The sequence below is a fragment of the Chiloscyllium plagiosum genome, unplaced genomic scaffold (genome assembly GCF_037043375.1).
Source record: "Chiloscyllium plagiosum isolate Xiang-an unplaced genomic scaffold, Cpla_swu_hap1 HiC_scaffold_46, whole genome shotgun sequence".
Lineage (NCBI taxonomy): Eukaryota > Metazoa > Chordata > Chondrichthyes > Orectolobiformes > Hemiscylliidae > Chiloscyllium > Chiloscyllium plagiosum.
In genome coordinates this window covers 14,349,454-14,361,830 of record NW_028270184.1, presented here as the reverse complement: position 1 = coordinate 14,361,830, position 12,377 = coordinate 14,349,454, and the positions used below count along the sequence as shown (strand labels likewise).

Genomic DNA, 12,377 nt, shown 5'->3' with positions numbered 1-12,377 from the left:
AGAATATGACCATTCCCCATGACAATCAATCAATCAATGGCTTTTCCATCACTAAATTCCCAAACTATTAACATCCTGGGGTTACCACTGACCAGACATTGAACTGGACTAGCCACATAAACACTGGCGACAAGAGGAGGACAGCAGCAAGGATTCCTGCAGCAAGTAACTCACTTCTTGACTCCCCAAATCCTTATCTACAAGGCAGAAGTTAGGAGTGTGATGGCATCCTCCCATTTGCCCTGAATGGTTGTCTCTCCAACAATACTCCCAAAGCTTGACACCACCCAGGGCAAAGCAGCTCGCTTGATTAAGATTACATCCACAAACATTCAGTCCCTCCACCAACAACTTAATAACAACAATGTGTACCATCAATGTGTATCTCTACCTGCAAGTTCCCCTCTAAGGCTGACGACTGAGGTGAAGAGAAATATTTTCACTCAGAGTGGTGAGCTTGCAGAATTCTGTGCCACAGAAAGCAGTTGAGGTCAAAACATAGAACACTTTCAAAAAGGAGTTAGCTGTAGCTTTTAGAGCTAAAGGGATCAAAGGGTATGGGGATAAAGCACAAACCAGGTACTGTGTTGGATGATCAATAACAGTTATTTTGATTGAGAGAGCAGGATTCAATGGCTGAATGGCCTGTTCCTGCTCCAATGTTTTACATTTCTAAGCCACTCACCATTCTGACTTGGAACTATGTTGCATTTCCTTCACCAACGCTGGGACCAAATCCTGGAACTCCTGTGCAGCATTGTTGGTGCACCCCATAACTACTGGACAGCAGTGGTTCTGCAAGACAACTCACTACCACTATCTCAAGGAAAACCAGGGATGGGCAGTAAAAGGATTGGCAGCTAACCCCACATCCCCTGAAAGAGTAAAATAAATTTTAATGCTCACACGCAACTCTTTAATGTCTACTTCCAGATTGTTTGAGTAACTATGACAACTGAATATGAAGCATACGTCAGGTTTGTTGCATGTCAATTCTTCCCTTCTAACCCCTGTAAAAGCAATTCATAAGATTGATCCCAGTCAGTCCAGAATAGGTATTCCCAACATTCTCTCCTGATGTTCCTGGGCCCACAATTTGAATACTGTGAATGGTTTTGGTCCCCTTATTCAAGGAAAAATAAACTGGCATTGAAGGCAGTCCACAGAACTTCAACTAGGTTCAACCCAGGTATGGAGGAATTTTAATTTTAAGAGTGGTTGAGTAGATTGGACTTATGATCATTACAGTTTAGAAGAATGAGTGGAGACCTTATCGTAACATGTAGATTTTTAAGAGAGCTTGACTTTAACTTCATGAGATGGTGGGAATCTAATACTTAACCCCTGCAAGGATCATCGAGGCAGAAACCTTCATAACATTTACAACATATTTAGATAAGAACCATACAAGGCTATGAGTCAAGACCTGGAAAATGAGTTTAAGAAGAATTAGGTTTTTTAAAAAAAAACTAGCATTGACTTGATGGGCCATTTTCTGTGCTGTTGACCTCTGTAACAAGGTGATAGGAAGAGATCACGAGAGTCTGCAACCAGAAGACAATCTTGTCACCCACTTAAGACAGTGGAGGTGGAACTTCTGCTCTCACAGCATTGAGCACTAGGGAAACTATTTATGGTAGAAAGCTAAGGCTGGGTCATTAAGAAAATTCAAGGTTGAGAGAGAGAGTGAGAAACTTTTTAATTGGTAAGGAAAAACAAGAGTCATGGGGAAATAGTTGGATTTGAAAATCATGAGATCAAGCACAATTTCATTGAATGAAAGAGTGGACTCAATGGACCAAATGGTCTACTTCTGCTCCGCCATCTCCTGGAACATACTGCATGAAGGCCCACCTCGTAGAATCCCCACCTCATAGAATCCCTACAGTGTGGAAACAAGCCATTCGACCCAATGACTCACTGCTTTGCCTATGCCTAAAGCCCTCTATTTTTCCTGGCCAGTCCACCTTGAGCTACTCACCTATGGGCAATTTAGCATGGCCAATCCACCTGACCTGCACATCCTTGGACCGTGTGGGGGAAACCAGAGCACCCGGAGGAAACCCACACAGTCAGTCGCCCAAGGCTGGAGACGAACCAGGGTCTCTGGCACTGTGAGGCAGCAGTGCTGATCACTGAGTCACCGTCCACAAAGGACAAAAAGGGATAACTGGCACAGAAGCTTAGGAGTACAGGTAGCCTGTGTGGACCGAGGAACGAGTTTGTGTTTCAATTTCAATGTGACTCTGTCTCAGAATACCCCCGGGTCACGTGGGCACAGGAGCAGGCCACGCCCAATCTGATGTCATTGGATGTGTCGCGCATGCGCACCGCTCAAATCTCCCCCCCCCCACCCACCCTCATCGCTCTCTCTTCTCCGACCCCCAGAGCTTTTGGCCATTCGCTGGGCCCCTTGTTTCCCGCGGGCAGCGTGCATCCCTTTGCCGCTCGGCCTAGGCCGACAGGCCCTCTACTGCGGTTTGAGACGTGCACTGGACGTTTATGAATGTTTCCCGCTGAGCCAAAGAGCCGAACGGTGACCTCCCCTTCTCCCGCCCCTCCCCGCCTTACCGCCCGCCGATCTGACAAACTAACGTCTCTCCACGGCCAGACCTCACAACGCGCATGCTCGAAACACCCACCTGTTGTCAATGCGCATGTTTCGGTAGACAATAGGGCCCAGGTGATTGTCGGCGCCTCCCGACCAATAGCAATAGGGGACGGAACCGGAGGGTGGTACGCGTTACAGGTATTCCAACCAATCGGAGTGAATGAGGGGCGGGGTTGAGTTGGATTCATTTCCCCATTGGCTAAAACCCTCACTTGTTTGGAAATCTGACTTGTGTCAGACCTTGGGGGTAAAGTGGACTTTTCGGTTTGTGGGGCTGAAGCAAACATTCCAATATTTGTTACCGAAACAGTGGAACATGATGAGATAATGCACAAACAATTCAAGGGCTGATTTAAAGAGATACTTGGTAACACATTCACTACCAAAACCAGAAATTGCTGGAAAAACTCAGCAGGAAAACAATTTCAGAAGAATGGTTCTGAAGATTGGCCTCTGGATTAATGACCTAGTGATAATACCACTCTGCCATCGCATTCCCTGAATTTACTGTCCCTGATGTTGCAAAGGTTGGGACTGGCCTTGTTGCTGTGGAATGCTCCGAGTAGTCGAACCATTCTGTATCACCTGTCCTTCCTGGGGAAATTTGCAAAGAAAAACACCTTTCACCACAAGTCCATCAAGAAGTTGTCAGCATGGCATCAAGTTTTTTGAGATGACGAGACATGAAGTTTTTTGAGATGACGAAGATGATGAGTGAAAAACAATTGATATGGTCTTCAGTAAAGGTCCCTCATGGCAGACTGGTAGAAAAGGTGGTCATGTGGTATCAAGGATGATCTGGCAAGATGGATACAGAACTGGCTTAGTGATAGGAGACAAAGTGTAGCGGTGGAATGAAATGCTGTGACTAGTGGTTTTCCACAGGGATCAGTGCTAGTTCCTCTGCTGTTTGTGATCTACATAAATGATTTGAGGAAAATGCAGCTGGACTAATTAGTAGGTTTGCGGATGATACAAAGATTGGTAGAGTTGCAGATAGTGAGAAGGATTGTCAGAGAATATGGCAAGATATGGATCAATTGGAGGCATGGGCAGAAAAATGGCAGATGGAGTTTGATTCAAAGAAATGTGAGGTACTGTGTTTTGGAAGTTCAAGTACAGGTGGAAATTATACAGCAACTGGCAAACTCCATAGGAGTATTGATATGCGTGCAGTTCCACAGATCACTGAATGTGGCAGTGCAGGCAGATAAGCTAGCAAAAAAGGTCTATGGCATACTTGCCTTCATTGGAAGGGGCATTGAGTATCAGGATAAACAAGTTATGCTGCAGCTTTATAGAACTTTAGTTTGGCCAGACTTGGAATATTGCGTTATAGTTCTGGTCACTACAATACCAGAAGATGTGAATGCTTTGGAGAGGGTACAGAAAAGGTTTATTAGAATGTTGCCTGGTATGGGGGATTTTAGCTATGATGAACGGTTGGATAGACTGGGTTTGTTTTCACTGGAACACAGGAGGTTCAGGGACAACCGAATAGAAGTTTATAAGATTGTGAATAGCATGGATAGAGTAGAAAGTATGAGGTTTTTTTCCACAGGTTGGATGGGTCAATTACGAAGGGACACAGGTTCAAGGTGCAAGGGGGGAAGTTTAAAAGAGATGTGTGAGATATGTTTTTCACGCAAAGGGTGGTGAGTGCTTGGAACACATTGCCAGAGGAGGCGATAGAAACAGATACAATAGCAACATTTAGGAAACATCTGGACGAATACATGAATATATAGCGAATAGAGGGATATGGATCCTCTAAGTAAAGACAGTTTTAGTATGGAAGGGCAAAATATGGTGACGCAGGCTTGGAGGGCTGAAGGGCCTTTTCCTGTGCTGCATTGTTTTTTGTATGTAACATTTTTGAGACCCTGTGGAAAAAGGAGAGAGTGCCTAATCACCAGAACTTTCTAACAAGCACCAAGACATCGCCTGGCTGGTGGTAAGAAGGGCGCCTCCCTGTGAGATCCTTCTTGTACGCCCAGTCAGTATGCAACACCACACATTGCCCATTAAGCAGCTGTGCAGGGGTTGAGACGGTCATACATCTTCTTCTGGAATGTGCCTTTGCAAGACAAGTTTGGAGAAAGATGTTCATCCTGAACAGCTCCATGATGCAGGACACTTTGCTGTAATGTTTGTTGCCTGGGACGTACACCAAAAGCCACTCCCTCACCACTCAACGCCTGGAGGAAGAACGCCTCAGAACACTTCAAACCCAGGGCATCAGTGTGGACTTCACCAGTTTCCTCATTTCCCATTCCCCCACCCTACCCAGTTCTAACCTTCCAGCTCAGCACCATCCTCATGACCTGCCCATCTTCCTTCCCACCTATCCGCTCCACCCTCCTCTCTGACCTATCACCTTCATCCCCACCCCCATCCACCTAATGTACTCTTTGCTACCTTCTCCCCACCCCCAACCCCCACCCCCTCCCATTTATCTTTCCACCCTGGAGGCTCCCTGCCTTCATTCCTGATGAAGGGCTTTTGCCCGAAATTTTAGATTAGATTACTTACAGTGTGGAAACAGGCCCTTCGGCCCAACAAGTCCACATCGACCCACTGAAGCACAAACCATCCAGACCCATTCCCTTACATTTACCCCTTCACCTAACACTATGGGCAATTTAGCATGGACAATTCACCTAACCTGCACATTTATGGACTGTGGGAGGAAGCAGGAGCACCCAGAGGAAACCCACGCAGACACAGGGAGAATGTGCAAACTCCACACAGTCAGTTGCCTAAGGCGGGAATTGAACCCGGGTCTCTGGCGCTGTGAGGCAACAGTGCTAACCACTGTGCCACCGTGCCGCCCATATCGATTTTCCTGCTCCTCGGATGTTGCCTGACCCGCTGTGCTTTTCCAGCACCACTCTAATCTAGACTCTGATTTCCAGCATCTGCAGTCCTCACTTTTGCCTAAAATATCGACGGCACCTACAGGACCGTCAAATCGGTGAAAGACACTTTGGTCTCCCCAAAATTTATTGGTCTTCCAGAACAAGAATTTGACCTCGACCGAATGTTGCAGACTGGTATGTTCCGAGGTCCAGGACTACGTGCTGAGGGATGCACTGAAGCTTGTGGCTGCCACCATTGCGCAGTGGGGAAAGACCACTCTCTGACGTCTTTCTGCTGAAGCTACATGGGGGTCCATTCAGTTATCAGACCCTTCTGGTGCCTCAAATGCATGTAAATACAGTCTTTTGCATAGAGTTAAACTCCAATGTTTGTTTGTTTCCTTGATATACTGTACAGAACCCAACTGCGTTTGTGACTATTTATATATACAATTATATTTTTTATGAATAAAGTGTATGTTTTAAATTAAAAGGGGGAATTCTCCCAGGACACGGGTGGCCCATTGCACTCAGGTGTGCTGATGCCTATGATGTCCCCAAATGTGGGGGAAGGAAAAGTTCCAAAGAAGTCTTGCTGAGTTTTTGAATTTGCTGGAAAAACTCAGCTTTCTGGCAACATCTTATGAAGAGAAAGTGGAGTTAAAATTTCTGATCCAATGAGCCTTCTTCAGAACCCTTCCACTGAAATTGTTTACCTGCTGAGATTTTCCAGCAATTTGTTCTTGTTTCTGATTTTCAACATCCGCAGTTCTTCAGCTTTTTTGTTACTCCTTCCCTAACCTTCTGTTCTTTCACAGGATGGGAGTATCACGTACCTTTTAACTACCTTGATCAAGAGCTGACCTCAGCGGGTTTTGCAGTCTGTGTGAAAGCACTAACACTTGAGACAGCTCTCACCAAGAATGCAGTGGGGACAGACTGTTGTCTAAGATCTTTCTGCCAAAATATAACGATCGTCTGTTCAGTTGTCAGGCCCTCTCATTGCCTCAAAATGAACATAGTTTCCTGCATAAGGATAAAATGCTTTATTTGTGAAGTTCTGAGAAATGTTAAAATCCCAACATTTGTGTTTTTTTGTCTCTGCAAAGACTATATTGAACCGATTTAGAAACTTTGCATGTACTTATAGGTGATCTTTTGAATGAAGTATAGTTTTGAAATAAAAAAAATCAAGAATCCATCTAATGTAACCTAAAATATATTCAATTACCTTAGCACCACTTTTCCCCATGCACAAGATTTCCCACAGACTAACAACATTCTGAGAGAAAAAAAAGTCTTCTTCATTTCCATCTTAAAAGATACCCCTTATTTTTAATCAATGTCTGGTCACCTAGTCTCTCCAATAAGGGGAATTATCCTTTCAGTATCCACCTGGATTGCATATGATTCAATTCAATTGCCCCCTTATTCTTCCAAATGACAATGGATACAGGCCCATCCTGTCCAAACCTTTCTCATTAGCCTTCATGCTTATTATTAATCCCTTTGAATTACTTCTAATCTAATTACATCCATTCTAACAGAAAGAACCAAAAGTGTATATAGTGCCCTCAATGTAGTTTACCAATACCATTTGCAACTTCAGCAAACATCTTGTACAATCCATTCCGTATGCAGAAAACACCATCTTTGTGTTTGAATCATAGACCTGTACTTCACAGAAGTAGGCCATTTGGCCCATTTATGTCTGTGCAAGTCGACAAAGATCTGACTGCATAACCCCACTTTCCAGCTTTTGGCTCATAGCTCTGGAGGCCATGGAAATGCAAGTGGATATCCAAATGCTGCTCAGAAAAATTTCTGACTCAATCATGCTTTCAGGCAGTGAGTTCCAGACTCCCATCAAATTTTCCTCAACTCTCGTCTTAGCCATCCACCTCTTCAACTTGTATCTACCTATCCATCTAATCTATGGTGCTCAGAATCTTATACACCTCCATTAGGTTCTTTCTCAACCATTAGATTAGGTTAGAATCCCTACAATATGGGAACAGGCCCATCGGCCTAACATGTCCACACCGACTCTCCGAGGAGTAACCCAGACCCATTCCCATACCCTCTATTTACCCCAGACTAATACTATTGTGCAATTTAGCATGGCCAATTCACCTGACCTGCACATCTTTGGATTGTGGGAGGAAACCAGAGCACCCGAAGAAAACCCACGCAGGCACAGGGAGAATATGCAAACTCAACACAGACAGTCCCCTGAGGCTGGAATCGAACCTGGGTCCCTGGCGCTGTCAGGCAGCAGTGCTAACCACTGAGCCACCATACTTTGTTGCATCTAGGCAAACAACTCCAGCCTATCCAATCTTTCCATATAGCGGAGCCCCTCCAGCCCAGGTAACAACCTGGTGTACCCTTCTCTACAGTGCAATCACATTCTTCCGAAAAGGTGGTCGTCAGAACTGCACACAGTACTCCAGTTGTGACCCAACCAGTGTTTTATACAGTTCCAGCCTAATATTCTTGCTCTTGTATTTTGTGCCTCGGCTAATACCAGCAAGCATCCATAACCACCTAAATTCTTAAGCCCCTTGTCTATCTACCCTGCTAACTTCAGCGATCTGGAGATACGCTCTGCTCCTTCTGCTCTTCAGTACTGCCTTCCATGATATTCGTGCTCAGAATCGAAACGTCTGGCGCCAGAAAAGCACAGCAGGTCATGCAGCATCTGAGGAGCAGGAGAATCGACGTTTCAGGCATAAGCCCTTCTTCAAAAATGTGGGGAGGAAGCAGGCTGATAGATACATAAGAGAGGGAGAATAGGGCTGGGGTGAAGGTAACTGGGCAGGCGATAGGCAGGTGGAGATGGGGGGGTGATGGTGATAGGTTGGAGCAGAACGTGGAGCAGTTAGGTGGGAAGAAAGATGGGCAGGTGGGACAGTTCAAACGGTCAGAGAGGAGGGCGGAGCAGATAGGTGGGAAGGAAGATTGGCAGGTAGGACAGGATGGTGCTGAGTTGGAGGATTGGATCTGGGATGAGGTGGGGGGAGGGGAGATTAGGGAACTGGTGAAATTGACATTGATGCATGTGGCTGGAGGATCCCAAGATGAAAGATTAAACATTCTTCCTCCAGGCGTCAGGTGGCTAGGATTTGGCAGTGTAGGAGGCCCAAGACTTGACAGAGTGGGAGAGGGAGTTGAAATGGTCGGTCACAGGGCAGTGAGGTTGTTTGGTGCATGTTCCAGAGATGTTGTCTGAAACGTTCCACAAGTTGGCATCCCCATTGTACAGGAGACCACATCGAGAGCAATGGACAGAGTAGATGATGCATTTGGATGTGCAAGAAAATCTCTGCTAGATATGAAAGGATCCTTTGGGGCCTTGGATGGAAGTGAAGAGGGAAATGTGGGCATAGGTTTTACACCTCTTCTGGTGGCAAGGTAAGATGCCCAGAGCGGAGGGTGGGCTGGTGGGGGGAGTGGACCTAACGAGGGAGTCGCGGAGGGACTGGTCTCTGCAGAGGAGTGGTGAGGTAAAGATTTCTCTGGTGGTGGGGTCTGACTGTAGGTAGTGGAAATGGCAGTGAATAATGCATTGTATCTGGAGATTAGTGGGGTGGAAGGTGAGGAACAGGTAGATTCTATCCTTGTTGCTGCTGGAGAGGTTGGGTTTGAGGGTAGAGATGCAGGAAGTGGAGGAGATGTGCTGGAGAGAATTGTTGACATTGTGGAAGGGGAAAATGCAGTCCTTGAAATAGGAGGCCATCTGGGATGTTCTGGATTGCAATTGCTCCTCTGAGAGCAGATCCAGCAGATGCAGAGGAATTGGGAGCATGGAATAGCATTTTTACAGGAGGGGGTGATGTGGTGTAGTCCAGGTAGCTGTGGGAGTCTGTATGCACCAGGGCATCCAGATCTTTCTGTACTGTGGAGTTATGGGGATAGGGTGGGGAGCTGGGTCTGCGTGGGATACTCTACGAAGGGTCGGTGTGGACACAATGGGTGGAATGGCTCTTTCCGTACTCTATTATTCAATCGCTGGAGGGAAAGCAGAGTTAACCTTTCAAGTCCACGACCCTTCTTCAGAACAACAGACAGCTGCCAGACCTGCTGAGTCTCTCCAGCAATTTCTGTTTTCATTTCAGATTTCCAGCATGCGCAGTTTGTTGTCTTAGTATGAATAAATATTTCTTTTGGTTTGAGATTGTTGTATGTAAATCACCCACTTCTAATCCCATGTAAAAGGACCTTCTGGCAGTTTGGTACAAACGTAGCTCAGGAGTTTCTCATCCTTGTGTGGACAGCTGACACTGGGTATTCCCAAAACCTAGTTAGAGACCAAACAAAATCTGCAGTTGCTGGAATCTAAAATAGACAGGCAGGAGGTTGAAAGAACACAGCAAGCCAGGCAGCATCAGGAAGTGAAGTCAACGTTACGGGTATAACTCAGAATCGTAGAGATATACAGCATGGAACCAACTCATCCATGCCGACCAGATATCCCAACCCATTGCTTCTGAGGGGAATTGATTTCAAAAGTAGGAAGGTTATCTTTCAATTGTAGAGATTTTTAATAATTTGATTTATTATTGTTGCATGTACCTAGGTACAGCGAAAAGTTTTGTTTTGCATGCAATACAAGCATATCATACCATACAAAGTGTACAAGGGTAATAGAACAGAGCAAGGAATGCAATGTTACAGCTGCAGAGGAGGTGCACAAAGAGCGAGGTCAACATTAAATTTGAAATTTCAGAGGTCCATTCAGATATCTAATAACAGCATGGAGGAAGCTGTTCTTAAATTTATTCGTACATGTATTTAAGCTTTTGTATCTTCTGCCTGACAGAAGAGGTTGGAAGAGATTATAACCAGGATGGGAGGGATCTTTGATTATGTTGGCTGCCTTTCTGAGGCAACAAGAGGTATTGGAGTCAATGGATAGAACATTGTCTTGAGTGATGGATTGGGCCGTGTTTATAACTTTGTGTAGTTTCTTACAGACCTGGGCATAGTAGTTGCCATACCAAGCTGTGATGCATTCAGAAAAAATACTTTCTATGATGCACATATAAAAATTGGTAAGAGGGCATTGGTGAGACCATTTCTGGAAGAGACTGTACAGTATTGGTCACCTTATTTAAGAAATAGTATAAATGCATTTCATAGGTTTCCCAGAACAATACCTGGGCTGGATGGTTGTTTTATGGGGAACCATTATACAACTAGCTTTTATCTACTGGAGTTTAAAAAAGGTGACTTGATGAAAACATATAAGATTCTGCGAGTCTTGACATGGTGGTTGTGTAAAGGATAGATTCTTTTGTGAGAGAACCTAGAATAAGGGGGTCACTGCTTAGAATTATGGGGTATTTCACTTACAATAGAGATTAGAAGATCTCATTTTGCAAAAGGATGTGAACCTTTGTAACTGCTTTCTTTAAAAGGCAGTGAGAGTCATTGACTATATTTAAGGCAGAGGTAGATGTTTTCTTGGTAGTGGAAATGTGGAGGTAAGGTAACAATCATATCAGCCATGGTTGTATTAACTGACAGACCAGGCTTGAGAAGACAATTGCGTAATCATGTTTCTAACTCCAAAAGACAAAATGCTGGAAAACCTCAGCAGGTCTGGTAGCATCTGTAAGAAGAGAAAAGAGCTGACGTTTCGTATCTAACTGACCCTTTGTCAAAGCTTCTAACTCATATGTTTCTGGATGGTTTGAGCTCCACATTTCAGGTGTGATTCAAAGACCATCACAATAGAATAACATAAAGGACACAGAGGAGGTTGCAACAACAACAAAGGTGTTCACAGTCTGCTTCTAAGCTTCTTATTTGCTAGTGTATGGATTACACCCTGTCCTCTGTCAACCTACCAGCACATTAGCCGCACTGTTCTCCCTGATATACTTGGTCTTAAATTTGATGAAAATTTTTAAACATGACGCCAGTAATGGTGATTCTAAGAGTCTAACACCTTTATTGTTGTAATAACACAGTCTGTCAGCATCTGTGGAGAGAAATCAAAGTTAATGTTTCGAGTCGAGTGACCTTTTCTCAGAACTTCTGTCTCTCTCTCTCTCTCTTTGGGTTTTATCCCCAACTACCCTTCACCCCTTACCCCCCCCCCCCCCATCTTCTGCATATAAAACGACATTTTCCGAGCTACCATCAGTTCTGAGGAAGGGGTCACTCGACCTGAAACATTAACTCTGATTCATCTCCACAGATGCTACCAGATCCTGCTGACCTTTCACCAGCAACGACAGCGTTTGGCTCCCCAACCAATGGGAGTGAACAAGGGGCGAGGCTGAAAGACGGAGGGGGGGGGAGGGGGGGGCAGCTGGTACTTTAACCAATGGGAGTGAATGAGGGGCAGGCTGGAGGACCGAACCGTGGCAGCTGGTCCTCCAACCAATCAGAACGAATGAGAGGGGGTGGATAAAACAATCCGAAACCACGTGACCATCGCCACGATCACGTGCGATATTGTTGTCATCGATCACGGGCAGGCGCAATTGCCGAAGGAGGTGGAAGCGGGTAAAGGGTAAAGTTTAGCTGAAGAGTGAAGCAGAAATTAGCGTATGCAAGAGACCTTTTATAAACAATCGATTGAGTCATGTAATTCTGAATTATAAACTACTCGTTTCAAATTTGCTCCCAAGCTGGGCAGCAGGAACTGGGCCTAGACCGTGTGACCGCCACCATCTTTATCGGGGGCGGTGTTCAGCAAGGCGCCTTTGTGGCTGCCATCTTTATTGGGGGCATTAAGGTTCAGGACCCCAACCGTGTTCTCCTTTTTACAGGGAGGGGTTAGAAGAGCATTTACACACTGCTGAACAATAAATGCTGAATTCGCCAACAACACCCACATCCTGTGAACGAATGTTTTTTTTTGTTTAAAAACACTCTGATGGAGACACTTGATCCGC

The 12,377-nt window shown here is 45.2% G+C and overlaps 1 protein-coding gene across 6 annotated transcripts in view; it reads right to left on the bottom strand.

The window, feature by feature from the left end:
- LOC122543891 (uncharacterized) overlaps window positions 1–12,377 on the bottom strand; it is a 61,089-nt gene that overhangs the window by 7,857 nt on the left and 40,855 nt on the right. For 2 of the 6 annotated variants that reach the window (XM_087983637.1, XM_043682761.2), the window contains exon 1: window positions 686–1,973. The gene's annotated coding sequence lies outside the window, so the exon portion shown is untranslated. The other 4 variants (XM_087983636.1, XM_087983635.1, XM_087983639.1 and 1 more) reach the window with 4 other exon arrangements.